Source organism: Lathyrus oleraceus, chromosome 7, assembly GCF_024323335.1.
Source record: "Lathyrus oleraceus cultivar Zhongwan6 chromosome 7, CAAS_Psat_ZW6_1.0, whole genome shotgun sequence".
Classification (NCBI taxonomy): Eukaryota; Viridiplantae; Streptophyta; class Magnoliopsida; order Fabales; family Fabaceae; genus Lathyrus; species Lathyrus oleraceus.
Window position 1 is genome coordinate 264,317,830 of NC_066585.1, and position 15,337 is coordinate 264,333,166.

A 15,337-nucleotide genomic window follows, 5' to 3' on the forward strand; every position below is an offset into this window, starting at 1 on the left:
TATATATATATATATATATATATATATATATATATATAAAGAAACTAACAATAGGAAAAATCTCTCAGGGGGTGTGAGGAGACTAGATGTACCATAAATTGGAAAGGAAAATTAGTATACATTATTGTTTTCTTTATTTTTTTGCTTTTAATTTCTGCACTTTACTACATAAGTTAATCAACATATTTTTCGAAAAAAAATTTAAATAATAAGAGCATCTCTAAAATATCCAAACAAATCTTAAAATCTAATTCCCTCCCCTCTTAGATTGCACTATGTACTTACAATAAAAGCAAGATTTTAAATCTTGATATCGTCGTAAAATTTTATATTAAAGTTGTGGTTGCACTAACATCGATAACATCAAAAACCTTACTGTAACATCAAAACTATTGGGTTTTGGCTATCTTCCTATGTGGAGAAAGACCCAAATATGACTAGCCCATTTGTCTCACTTATTTAAGTGGAGATTATTAATTTAGGATTGATAGAGATAAAATTAGGATTCAAAAGAGAGAAAAGATCAGAGAAACTCATTCCCGTTTTTCTCTAACTAGTCTCACTAAATCGATGATCCCCAATTTGTTAACCATCGGGTCGAGCTCAAATTTGGAGGTCATGTTCGTAACACATGTATATAACTTTTGACCATTCAGAATTTCAAAATAACATCTGAGGTAAGAGTTATTTTGAGGTTGTTAGCACTAGTTTGTGAATCATTTTAAGACTCTCTTTGGTATGGATGACTCATGCATTTTACTCTCATATTGAAGGGTTTTCCACGTTAAAAATATCAATGCTCTTTTGTGCATTTATTTGTTCGATTTATCGTCTTATATTTGTTGTTGATCCTCAAGGTTTCTACAAGTATGAGGAATTTTATATCCGTTGTGTATTGGTCTGTTATTGTGTCTTAATTTCCCATAAGAGTGACATCAAAGCTCTTGGTTAAGGGCTATTTTACTTGTTTGAATGATGAAGTCAAATATAAAGATGAAGATGGTATTGTTGAATGGTTATAATTATAATTTATGGAAGGGCAAGATGAAAAACTTACTATTTGTGAAGAAATTGCATTTACCCGTTTTTAGTTTTGCAAAGTTAGGTTTTGTTTCTGATGAAGAATAGGAGTTTAAACATCAACATGTATGTGGTTTTATTCAATAATATGTAGAAGATAATGTTTATAATCATATTACTAATGAGACACTGAAGCTAGCGGAAATATACCCGAACGTATCGCACGCTCGAACATACAACAAAGTCGCCATCAAACTTTATTTATCCCCAAAGGGAAGGGAGAACATTGATAAAACCCGGGGGAAAGAGATATGCTGGGTAAGGAAGTTGGTTATGCAAGGGTAAGATATTAGCACCCCAAACATCCATGGTACTCCATGGAAATCGTTTTGATTATTCTCGCTCGAATATGTGTGATATCTAATATTACTCGCAAAGAATGAAGGGAAAGGAAATAGATAAAGTGTAGACCGTGATTAATGTTCCATGGAGATGAATGGAAGGAATGCCCTAAGGCAGGAATAATAAATAAGTATGCTCGCGGAGGATTCGAATCCTCGTGCCTACGTATTTTCATCGTGCAATGAGAAAATCAGAGTAATCGTAGTTCAGCCTATTACGGCTGAAAGTAAGATGATTTATAAGGCAAAAGGAGATTGATAGATTGATTTTCCAGGGCTCAATACCCATTAAGGCTGAAAAGGAATGCCAAGGTTCATGACCTTCAAGGTGAGGTATCACTACCAAAGTTTAAAACTGATGATGTCTAATAATTGAATTGCCAAAGATTAACACCTTACAAGGCGAAGAGAATCAAGTGCCACAGTCTATGACTCTCAAGGATGAGAATTGAATTGAATAACCAAGGTTTAACACCTCACAAGGTAACAGAGAATAGATATGCCAGAGTCTATGACTCTCAAGGCGAAGAATCTAATAGGATAGCCAATGTTTAACACCTCACAAGGCAAAGAATACGCCAAAGTCTATGACTCTCAAGGCGGAGAACTGAATTGAGCAGCCAAGGTTTAACACCTCACAAGGCAAAGAAAGTTAGATGCTAGAGTCTATGACTCTCGAGGCGAAGATCAAAATCGAATAACCAAGATTTAACACCTCACAAGGCAAAGAAAGTTAGATGCCATAGTCTATGACTCTCAGGGCAAGAAACTGGATTGGAAAGCCAAGGTTTAATACCTCACAAGGCAAAGATAGTTAGATGCCAGAGTTTATGACTCTCAAGGCGAAGATCAAAATCGAAAAGCCAGGGTTTAACACCTCACAAGGCAAAGAATGGGATGAGAAAAGGGTGTACGACCACAAGTTGTTGATAGAAAAGGATGTTCCACTATTGGGGTGTTAGAAGATTGATCGATAGATTGATAAATAAGATAGCAATAGATAAGGTAGCTCGCGGAGAATCTGGATTCTCTTGCCTATGTATCCTTATAGTGCAATAAGGAAATCAGAGCTTTCGTAGTTCAGCCCACTAGGGCTGAAAACAAGGTGATTAAGGAGGCAAAAGAAAAGATGATAGAATGATTGAATGAAAGAGTGGGATATACTTGATAGTTATTTGATAAGAATCACACTAAAGTCTATGAGTAAAGGTGGATACGATAAGCAACGAGCCAAATGTCTCGCACCCAAAGATATCCAGAATGAGTGTAAGAAAGCTCCAGTCTCATCCCTTCTTTACTACTTAAGGCTCATGACATGTAATTCTCATCCTAACTTTCAAGTGGAGAGAGAAGAATCTTCATTGTTGCTCTTGTAGTGATGGAGACCTTATCAATCGTTCGTTTCGAATTGCACTAAAGTCTATGAATAGAGGTGAATACGATGAGCACTGGGTCATACGTCCCATACCCAAAGATACTCAGAATGAGGGTAGGAATACTCCAGTCCCACTCCTTCTCTATCGCTTAAGGCTCGTGTCGTACAACTCGATTCATGATTGATAAGTTATTGACATAGTCTTTGCTTGTTGCATTGTTTTGTGAAGAGGGAGAGACTTGTCAATCACATGATTAGAATTGTGTTAAAGTCTATGAATAAAGGTGAATACGATGAGCGTTGGGTCATACGTCTCATACCCAAAGACATTCAAGATGGGGGTAGGAATACTTCAGTCCCACTCCTTCTCTATTACTCAAGGCTCGTGCCGCACACTTTGAATTATGATCAACAAGTGTTAATACCTTTGCAATGATTGAGAAGTAGTCCACTTTGCTAGCTGTGCTTGATTGATGTTGACTTGAAGTCTTGATCTTGCATTTGAACATTGAGGTCTTGAGCTTCAGTTCAGAGATTCAGCATATCCACAATAGCTTGAGCGTAATGAACTTGCCATATCAAGTGACCAATGGTCTTTTGGTCACTTGAATTAGGCTAGGGGCTTACAGCACGATTACAAAGGATTTCGTTGACCAAAGTGACCTTTGGTCAACACTAATCAATGAGATTAAAAATAATAGTCGAATTATATATAATAATGTCCTATTTAATTAATCAACTAAATGATATTAGACAATTCTAATTAAAGTCCTAAACTAAGGGAACATGCATTAAATCGAGATTTGAGCCTTAAGGGCAAAATAGTCATTATACTAAAATTGATTTAAAAAAAGGAACTAATAATCAACATTTAATAAGGGACCAATCCTAATTACGTAATTATGCCAATTTTCAATTAAACTCTAATTCTAAAAATCAATTATTCTATAAAATTCTAATTATCTAAAGATTTCTAATAATTAAAATTCAAAAAGGTTCTAAAATTCTAATTAATTAGTATTTACTTCTAAAAATTATTTAACCTAATTACTCTAAAAATCTATTATTTTTAATAATTAATTAAGATTTTTTGAATTAGAATCTAATTCCAAAGTTTCCTAATTAACCTAATTATTCTAATCAACTAATTATATTCTAATAATATTAAGAATCCAAATATCAGTAACCTAATTGAAATCCTAAAGTTAAACTCTAAAACTTATTTATCTAGTATTCTAATTAAGTTCTAAATTCCACAATTCTACAACGAATATTCTAAATTAATCAACCATGATTGAAACATAATATAATCCTAATCCTAATTGCTAAGGGGAGCATGTATTGAAAATTAAGATTTGTCTATCTAGGAGTAAAATAGTCATCATATTAAAAAATTGACTAATTAAAAAAATAGAATCTAAAAAACCACATTTAATAAGGGACTAATCCTACTAGTTATGTGAATTTCTAATTAAACTTTGATTCTAACAATAAAAAATTCTAACGATTCTATTTTCTAAAACCACTTAAAATTCTAAGATGCTCTAAAACTCTAATTAATTATAAAACTCTATTTTTCTAAAAGATCATCAAGATTAATCCTAATTATCCTAATCTAATTACTAATTAATTTGTAAAATCCTAATTAAATAAATTCTAAAAATTCTATTATTCTAGATAACTAATTAAGATTAAAAGTCTAATCACCCTAATCAAGATTAGTGGATCTAATTCATCTAATAGCCCTGATTAAATCCTACTAACAAAAATCCTAATTAATTTAATCACATCCTAATCTCCTAATTAACTAGAAAATTGAAATTAACAAAATACGAATATGAAGCGAGAACTCACGGAGTCGGAATCCTCTCTTGGTTCTCCTTCTCGAATTCCTCTACTTCCGTGCGTTGTTGTTCGTTGCGAATTGGATCGTTTCGCTCTCCGATGCTGGATTCTTGATTTTTTTATTCCTGTGATTTCTGATGAATGCAGAACGTGAAGATTGAAGATGAATCTCGAAGGAGAGTGAAGATGAAGCTCGAAGAAGAGATGAAGACGAAGCTCCAAGGAGAGTGAAGATGAAGAAGAAGAAGAGTGAAGATGAAGCTCGAAGAAGAGATGAAGATCGAAGCTCCAAGGAGGGTGAAGAATGAGGATTGAAGTGAAGAATGAAAATCTCAGAAAAATGATTGAAGGTGAGTACTTTATAGAGCTCAAAATTCTGTTATCACATTCTGTTAGACATTCTAATGAAATAAAATTGAAATTAAGTTGAAATTAGGTTGTTAGTTACAAATGCAGAAATTAGTTAACCCAACTGAAAAAAATTGAAAACTGAAATGTAAATTCTGTTTTGAAGTTAAAATGTAAATTCTGTTATGTTTGTAAGTGAATTTGGTTTTAATTTCAATCTGTATGTGTGATTAACTTACAACTAGTTTTGAAACCTGTTATTAAAACTGATTTCTGTTAGGAGAAACTTTGGAAAAATTTCAAAATTGTTAAATGATGTTAGCTTTAAGCTGATGATCATTTTTCCATTGGTCAGTAATCGAAACTGTTAATGGTTAATTGAGTTGGTTATAGTTAGTTATCCATCAGTTAGAGTGTTAGTGATTTCTGGTGCCACTCTGTTTAGACCAAATTGACTTTGTTAAGTGTAAAATCTGTTGTGAATGGTTGTTTAGATGCAAATGCAGTTTGTTTTATCGGTTAATTATGCAGGTTCATTTATATCAGGATTTCTGTTATTTGTCAATTGTGATGTCATGTGTCCTACTTCTGTTTGAATTATGTGAGTGTGAAGCTTGATTACTCACTTAGTAAACCAAATATTGCTAGATACCTGCATGTTATAAGGAGTTAGGAACTCAATTGGCAAGAATGTAGTTAGTTCATATGTTAAACAATGCAATTCTAATTTGTCAAATGAATTGATTTGTTTGAATCACATGCTGCTTGGTTAATTAGATGAGTTCTTGTTAGGTTAGTGATGCCGAAGAGCAGTTAGAAAAAATATCAATTGTTAATGTTAGATTAATTTGTATGTTAATGAGCCTTTATTGAGTTGATATGTTCTTTTACTCATGCTACAGGATTTGGTTATAGTTACTGCTGCTATGTACATGGAGTTGGAATTGGCATTTGGATCATATTTGGTATTGCATGTGTGAGATGAGACTTATTTAAAACATGTAATGTGTGGTTTTTTTTGTATTGAATATTATTTAAGAATTATGTATTAAATTGTATTAAATGTTATTGAATTTATATTAATTGAAAAAATTGAATTAAAGAAGAATTAATTGTGTATCAACTTTGAATTGAATGGGTTAAGTTTGTATGAATGAAATGTGAATATATATGGAATCAACTTGTTATAATGAAATACTACATTGAATTATTGTATGAACCATGAGTTAAGGATGTATGAAAAGTGCATGGTTTATGGAATTGTGAATATGGATGGATTTACCTTATTGGATATGGATACTTGTTGTTGGTTAAGGGTGAATGTATATTTTAAAATGGATATTGATTGTTATTGGATATTGGATGTTAAGTAGTAAATGGGTTTGATACCTAATCACAAAAGTTCTAAAATAAAAGATGGTGGAATAATTTTTAAAACTAATCTAAAATTTGAAGTAAACAATTAAAAAATCAAAGTCAATCAATTTGAAAATAAAGTCAATTTAAAAATTCAAAATCCAAATGAAATCAATTGCAATTTATTTAAAATTAGAAATCATTTTAAAAAATCAAATTAATTTAATTAAAATTCAATTAAAATTAATTAAAAAGTCAATAATTAAAAAATTAATTAAAAAATTGCGAATTAATTGAAATCAACTTAAAAAATAAAAGTCAATTAAAATCCCATTCATTTGAAATCAATTTCAAATTGCCTCAAAATTAGAATCAATTAAATCACTTTGAAAAAATCAAAAATTAATTAATTTAAAATTTAAATCATCAAAAATCAAATTAAAAATTAAACTAGAATTTCACAATTGATTTAAAATTAGACTTAATTTGAAATTAAACAATCAAAAATTAAAAATCAATTAAAATCAAATTGAAAAATGGAAAAAATAGAAAATCAATTAAAATTAAATTGAAAATTCAAAACCCTATCAAAATCAATTTTGAATTTAAAATCAAAGCGCCGAGATGGATATAACAAAGATGTGAGTCGAAAGTGCATAGATGACCAAAGTCGAGATAATATGGACTTGGGAACGGATGATTGACTTTGGTCAACTAGTTGACCATAAAGTTAACCAATGACCTCAATCAACTGTTTGTATTAAATTAGGGTTTCAATCAAGTACCAGCTTTGAATATATTAATCAATGTCAGCGTGAATGTGTATGAATGAAGTATGAATATGCACAGATGAATTTCGAGTCGTAGGTCAGATGAAAAGTAAAAAGGAGAGGGCAAATTTTGGGGCACGACAGACACATGCAAAGACTTTCTAGGAGAAGATAGAGTCCTTGTATTCCTCTAAATCAGGGAATAATAAATTATTCTTGTTGAATAACTTCATAAGTTTGAAGTATAAGAAGGGGACTTCTATTTTAGATCATTTGAGTGAATTTCAAGGGCTCCTTGATCAGATGTCAGGAATGAGTATCAAATTTGATGATGAACTTTTGGGACTATTTCTATTGCTATCTTTACTAGAGTCTAGGGAGACATTTCGGGTTTCTATCACAAGTTCTGATCATAGAGGTGTTGTTTCTTTAGAAACTGTTAAAGGTGGTATTCTTAATGAGAAGATAAGAAGGAAGGCACGAGGTTCCTCATCTCAACCTGAGGTACTTGTCACTAAAAATAGGGGAGAAATCATAAAAAGGAACCAAAGCGTGGTAGAGAGAATAACAGAATCAAGTCCAAGCCGCGATACAAGAATCTGGAGTGTCATTATTGTCACAAAACATGACACGTACATAAGTATCACTATTAGTGGAAAAGAGATAACAAAGGCAAGAAAGGTAAGTCTAAACAAAGAGACCAAGAAGACCATAATGATAATCGTATTACTACTGTTACTAGTGATGATCTTGTCATTCTTCGTGTTCTAGAGTCTGTTAATCTTGTATCAGACGAGATCATATGGATCATTGACAATGGTGTTACATTGCATGTTACACCAAAGGAAGGATTTCTTCACATCTTACACTTCTGGTGATTTTAGAGTGTTGAATATGGGTAATGATGGTATATTTAAGGTGATTAGTGTTGGTGATGTTTAATTGCAAACCAACATGGAAATGCAATTGTTGCTTAGAAGTGTCAAACATGCTTCAGATGTTCACTTTAATTTGATATTTGTGCATATGCTAGATGATTGTGGTTATGATAATCACTTTGATTCTGGAAAGTGGAAACTCCACAAAGGTAACTTGGTTGTCGCTAGAGAGGAAAAGCTTTTTAAAATGTATTGAAATAAAGCTTTGGTTGTTAGGGACAGTGTGAATGCTATCGACATGGAAGCATCTTTGTGGCACCAAAGGCTTAGCCATATTAGTGAAAATGGGCTTACTATTTTGGCCAAAAAGGATGCTCTTCCTAGATTAAAGAATGTAGATTTGGAGAAGTGTTCTCATTACATGACTGGTAAACAGACTAGAGTATCTTTCAAGAGACATCCTCCCTCAAGGAAGTCAAAGTTGCTTCACTTGGTACATTCTGATGTTTGTGGCCCATTAAAGGTAAAATCCTTTAGTCGTGCACTTTATTTTGTTACATTTATTGATGATTGCTCCAGGAAACTATGATTTTATGCTTTGAATACAAAATACCAAGTGTTGGAAAAGTTTAAAGAATTCCATGCTTTGGTTGAGAGGCAGATAAACGAGAAGTTGAAATATGTTCATTCAGACAATAATGGAGAGCATTGTGGACCATTTGATTCCTATTACAAGCAGGATGGTATTGCACATGGAAAGACCCCTCATAAAACTCCTCAATTGAATGGTTTAACAGAGAGGATGAATCAGACACTAATTGAGAGAGTAAGGTGTATGCTCTCTGAAGCTAAGTTGCCTAATCATTATTGTGGCGAGGCACTTTACACGACAATACATGTTATTAATATCACTCTTATTGTTGCTTTGAAAAGTGAAGTTCCATACAAAATTTGGTTTAAGAAGAAGGAAAAATACTTTTTTTGTCCCTTAACTATACCCTTGGGTTCAAATTGGTCCCTTAATTATTTTTCATGTCAGATTGATCCTTTAACTCTTAAAATGCACCATGTTGGTCTTTTTTGTTTAATTAGCGACGAAAAAATTCAAAAATTTGTCGCTAATTAGACAAAAGGACCAACATGACGCGTTTTAAGAGTTAAGGGACCAATCTGACACGGAAAATAATTAAGGGACCAATTTGAACCCAAGAGTATAGTTAAGGGACCAAAAAGGATATTTTTCCTAGAAAGAATGTCAAGTATGATCATTTGAGAGTCTTTGGTTGTAAGGATTTTGTGCAAGGATGAAAGATCTAAGTTGGATGCAAAGTCAAAACAATGTATCTTCATCGGCTATGGACAAGATGAATTTGGTTACATGTTGTATGATCTTGTATGGAAGAAACTTATTTGAAGTCGCGATGTGGTGTTTATAGAATACCAAACTATTGAAGACATTAATAAGGTAGAGAAGGCTACACCCAAGAAAGATATCAGTTTGTCTTATGTTGATCCAGTTCGGTTACCTAGTCATAATGTGGATGTCATTGGTGGTGATGATCATAATGGTAAGCCATATGATTATGTTGATGATCAACAACTTGGAGATGAGGTAAATATTCTAACTAATGATGATGAATGGGAGATCTATATGTCATAGGATGAGAATCTTGGTGAAGCTCCATAATCATCTAAAGTTCAACTTAGGAGGTCCAACAAGCAAAGACAACCTTCTACAAAGTATAAGTATGATGAGTATGTGACCTTTACTGATAAGGATGAACCCGAGTGTTTTCAAGAGACCATGGAAAGTGATGAAAATCAAAAGTGGATGGATGTAATGCATGATGAGATGAAATCATTACATGATAATCACACTTATGATTTAGTGAAGCTGCCTAAAGGCAAAAGGGCTTTGGAAAACAGATGGATTTATAGAGTTAAACATGATAGAAACTCCAATTCTCCAAGATATAAAGCCATATTAGTGGTGGAAGGTTTCCATAAAATGAATGGTGTTGATTTTAAAGATATTTTCTCATCTATTGTAAAGATGTCATCAATTAGAACTGTGTTGAGTTTGACTGTTATTCTTGATTTAGAGGTTGAGCACATGGATGTGAAAATGACTTTCCTCCATGGTAATTTGGAGGAAGAGATCTATATAAAAAAACCCGATGGTTTTCAAGTTAAAGGTAAAGAATATCATATCTGTAGATTGAGAAAGAGTTTATATGGGTTAAAGCAAGCTCCAATGTCGTGGTACAAGAAGTTTGAGTTTGTTATGTGTGATCAAGGATACCAAAAGACTACTTAAGATCATTGCATCTTTGTTAGAAAAATTTCTAACCATGACTTCATTTTCCCGTTGTTATATGTTGATGATTTGATTATTGTAGGGAAAAGTATTTCTAACATTAACAAGTTAAAGAAGCAATTGGAAGGGTCATTTGCCATGAAAGACATGGGAGCAGCTAAACAAATTCTTGGCATTAGAATCATGTGTGACAGAAAAGAGAAGAAACTTTGGATTTCACAAGAACATTATATCAAAAGAGTGCTGCAAAGATTCAAAATGGAAAGTTCTAAGACGATAAGCACTTCTCTCGTTACTCATTTCAAGTTGAGTTCTAATCAAAGTCCTTCAAGTGAAGATGAAGCGTTTGATATGAAATGTGTTCCTTATGCATCTGTTGTGGATAGTTTGATTAATGCAATGGTGTATACAAGACTAGATATAACACATGTTGTTGGTACAGTCAGTAGATTTTTGTCAAATCCAGATAGAGGGCATTAAAATGTTATGAAATGGATTTTAAGGTATCTTCACGGTACTACTTCTGCGAGACTTTGTTTTGGAGGAGATAAACCTAATCTAGTGGGGTGCTCTGACTCTGATATGGCTGAAGATATTGATTCCAAAAATTCCACTTCGGGCTACATGATAAAATTTGCAGGGGGAGTTGTGGTCCGACAGTCCAGATTGCAAAAGTGTGTATCATTGTCTACTACAGATGCTGAGTTCATTACAATTACCGAAGCATGCAAAAAGTTATTATGGTTGAAGAAATTTATATAGGGGCATGGTTTTGTTCTAGACAAATATGTGTTATTTGTTGATAGTCAAAGCGTTATTCATCTTGGTAAGAATCTGACTTTTCATAATAGGCCCAAACACATTAATATGAGATATCATTGGATACATGATGTTTTTGATGCTAAGTTGTTGGAGTTAGCTAAAGTTCATACAAATGATAATGGTTCTGATATGATGACTAAAGCATTACCAAAAGGGAAATTTGAAGCTTGTTGTGATATCTTCAATTTGACGATTTCCTCCACATAGTTGTGAGGGAGAGATTTGTTGGGTTTGGGCTCCATTCCTAAGTGAAAAAATGTCCAAATATAATTAGTCCATTTGTCTCACTTATTTAAGTGGAGATGATCAATTTAGGATTGAGAGAGATAAACAGAAAATAAGGATTCAAAAGAGAGAGAAAAAGAGAGAAACTCATTTATGTTTTTCTGCAATCAGTCTCACTAAATCGACGATCCCCGATTTATTAACCGTCAAATCGAGCTCAAATTTGGAGGTCATGCTTTAACACATGTATCTAACTTTTGACCGTTCAAAATTTCAAAACAATGTCTGAGGGGAGAGTTATTTGCTTCGCACTGTAGTTGCAGATTTGAGAAATTTTCAGTTTTTTTATTCTTATTTGTAAGCTAGTTTGTTTTGTGATTTGCTTTATGAATCACTTTAAGACTCTATTGTACCCTTAATTGATTATAGTGGAGTTATTTCTTTGGTTTGGACGATTCGTGATTTTTACTCTCATATTGAGGGATTTTCCACGTTAAAAATATCGGTGTTCTTTTGTGTCTTTACTTATTCGATTTGTCGTCTTATATTTGTTGTTGATCCTCAAAATTACTACAAATCTGAAGAATTTTATGTCCGTTACGTATTAATTTATTATTGTGTCTTAATTTCCTATAAAAAATTACATCAGAAAAAACTATAAACAAAACCAATAAGCAACTCCCCGAAACCACACCCGCAACCAACAAAATTAACATACTCTAGATTATGTGAAGAGCACGATAATTACTGGCCTTGCCACTGCGGTCTTAGCAAGTCTATAAACCATACCCCATTCTTAGTTTCTTACCCATCACACATAGTCTCCTTTCACACCCTCAGACAAATAAAGATCAGAGGTGAAGAGATTACAGAATCAACACTACACATATAAGATAAGCATTAAATCCTTATATTAAAAAATACAGTAAAACATTTTATAACGAGGGAAGCCAATACAAGACACGACCTACACGTACCCAAAAAAGTTTAAGTGGGTCCCATTCTCTTTTGAACATTCCTAAACACACCGTAAAAGCGTAAAAGGTCTTTGTTAACAAAAACATGGGAGCATGGTCCAATCTATCTATATATAATTGTAACCTAAATTACATAGGTTTATAGGGATAATATATTTAAGTGGGTTAAACTCAAAAGAAAAGAAACTACTTTAAAGCTAAATATTAAAGTTTTTAGTTTTAGAAAAAATTGATGTATCTAACACAAATTTCATCGGCTACGACTCCAATTCAACTTCTGGCACTGACGAGTACCAAAACTACAATAAACTGGTCAATGATCGTAACTTAAGTTTCACTACATACAACTCCACTACTAACAACCATAAACTCTCTTTCTCAAGCCATGTAAATGAAACAAGATCACAATCATTTTGAATAATTAACATTTTGTTTCTATGAGACATTTAATCAAACACCTTACATTCATGTCAATTATAAGAAGAAAAATATCGACTTTTGTATGATTATGCTTTGAAGACTATCTTATTTTTTGCTTTGAAATAATGATTATGAAGCTTTGAAGAGAGACAAAGAGATATGATGCAAATGGAGCTATGCGGGAGCTACTTCGTGATTATTGGCGTTGTGATTGTTTAAAGAAGGATTAAGAGCAGGACACATAACAAACCAATGGTGTTTTAGGGTTTGAATGATTGATACAACAAATCTATGAATTTTTAGGATTCGAAGGAGGTGAGAAACAACAAATTAAGGTTTTGATGGGAGTGCATTTTGCATTGAAGGAAAAAAATTGAAAATTTTCTTAAGATTGGACTGAATTGTAGCTAGCGGGAACAATTTCGTGAAAACAATATGAAGAAGCGTCGGATATTTTGACGGAAGAAACATTTGATTGATTAAACTTTTTTCTGTAATAATGTTTTTATTATGATATATTAATATGTTTCACTAATATTCTCAAACTTGTTAAATAGCCCGACCTAGTGTTCAAATTCGGTTGACATGCAAAATTTACGTTTTTATTGTGACAACTTTTCGGCAAGTGGATCTAGAAATAATAAAATAAGATCTTTCCATAAAGATTGTAATTTAACAAACTAATTACACACGCGATCGTAAGTAATTAATTAAGGGGTTTAATTATAAAAAACTGTTGTAAAACGAGAATTTAAAAAATGAAATTCAAGATTGCGAAGACAATTAAAACTTTATTATTGAATCTCCTTCGTTGATGAACTATGTACCTGTTGAGTTTCAATTATATTATCATCTCAATGTGAATTAACATGACCACTACACCCAATTCCTTGACGTGCAGCGCACTAATTTATACAATAATTTTGTAATTTCTTAGGACAATTCAATGTTAAATTAGACATTCTAAGCGCGTTAATTCATTAGTAACAACTTCTAAATTCCTATTCATAGTTCATTACAAAGTTGAATAAATTGTCTAGTTCAGATAATTAGACTAACAGTCAGAAATCCCTAATTATCTAGATCGATTCATACGCCTGTAAGCGACAAAAAACATTAAACACAAGAACAATTTAAATAAGATAATAATATTAAAAGTACTCAACAAGTCTCAAACAGACATACGGTCCAACAGTGTAAAAACAAGGATTATCTCAAAAAGTCATTATAGAGGAACTTAGCTACTTAGTGATAAGATAACAAATATCATGAGTGGAGAAGTATTCATCGCCAAAAAATATGGAAGAATTGCTCTCCAATGACTCGAATGTGCTCCAAACTTGCTCCTTGAGTGACTCTAGCCGTCACTTTCTCTCTTTGATTCCGAACCCTTGAAAAAGTGACAAATTAGTCCCTTAAATAGAAAAAAGTATCAGCTGAAAAAGTACCATCGCGACCACGATATTAAGTATCGCACCGCGATGCAATCATCATCACCGGCGCGAGAAACCCAATGGTAAATCACATGTTTTTTTTCCTTTTTGTTCACAAATTTCACTAAGTATTTATTTCTTCTTTGTCTTGGATTTTTGCTTATTTTTTCATTTGTTTTTAGTCAATATTCTTCTGAATTCATCCAAATTTTCTCATAAAAATCACGTAATGACGACTGTCATCACAACCCCAAACTTGAATTGTTGTTTGTCCTCAAATAACCTATCTACACACTAAATATTTTATCAGAATTAAAATGATCACCCTTACAAATGAATGTCACCTTTTTCTGATCAACAATTTAGTTCCCTCGGAAAAGTTCTTCTGACTTATGAATACTCAACCCGTCTCTCATCTCGCAATTATGCACTCAACTTGACAGGATAATCACTCAATCAACATACATGAGCATTTAACCATGAATTTGAACATTTTCTAACCGAATCAATCAAAGTCATATTCAAACACATATTTTTAGGTCGTTTTCATGTTATAACGTGACTTATGTCAAGGTAGGATAATTTAGGATATTAGGCTTAAACCTTTGGAGTTAAGTACCTAATTTTCCTGATGTTATCAAATTCCTTCTACGTCACTCTTTTATAATGCACTTGGTACTAGATAATTTGCATGTTATTGGTCCTATTTTTCACAAAATATTTTTTGAAGAAGCTATTTTACTTCTTATTTGCTTTCTTTTTTTTTCTTTTTTTTTTTTGTGACAAATTTCTCTAGTACCCGAACCCCAAACTTATTTGTTGCTAACTTCCAAGAGCAACCTCAAACTTATTCTTTTACATCAACAAGTAAAACAATTATTTCTACCTAACTCCAAAGAGGGTGTAAATAATTTATCTTTCAAGTCAATGGATATATAATATGGTTATGTCACGGAAAGAAAGGGTTTAAGCTCATATGAGTTAAACAACGAATATCATCATATTAAAACAACTTGTCTTAAAAAGGCTCAGAGTTTTCACAAACAACTGCCCCAGTGTGCATTTTTCAGACAAGTAGACTCAAAATCATAAAAAATTCAAATTTTAGAAAATGACTAATGCATGGAGACTCTCATAAAAAGGAAAAGTA

The 15,337-nt window shown here is 32.5% G+C and overlaps 1 long non-coding RNA gene across 1 annotated transcript; it reads left to right on the plus strand.

Moving 5' to 3' along the window:
* The first annotated feature begins 4,453 nt into the window (after nt 1–4,453).
* Nucleotides 4,454–6,165, plus strand: LOC127101626 (uncharacterized). Its single transcript, XR_007794680.1, has 2 exons — nt 4,454–4,991; nt 5,892–6,165. It is a non-coding gene; the product is annotated as an uncharacterized LOC127101626 (long non-coding RNA).
* The last annotated feature ends 9,172 nt before the right edge of the window (nt 6,166–15,337 follow it).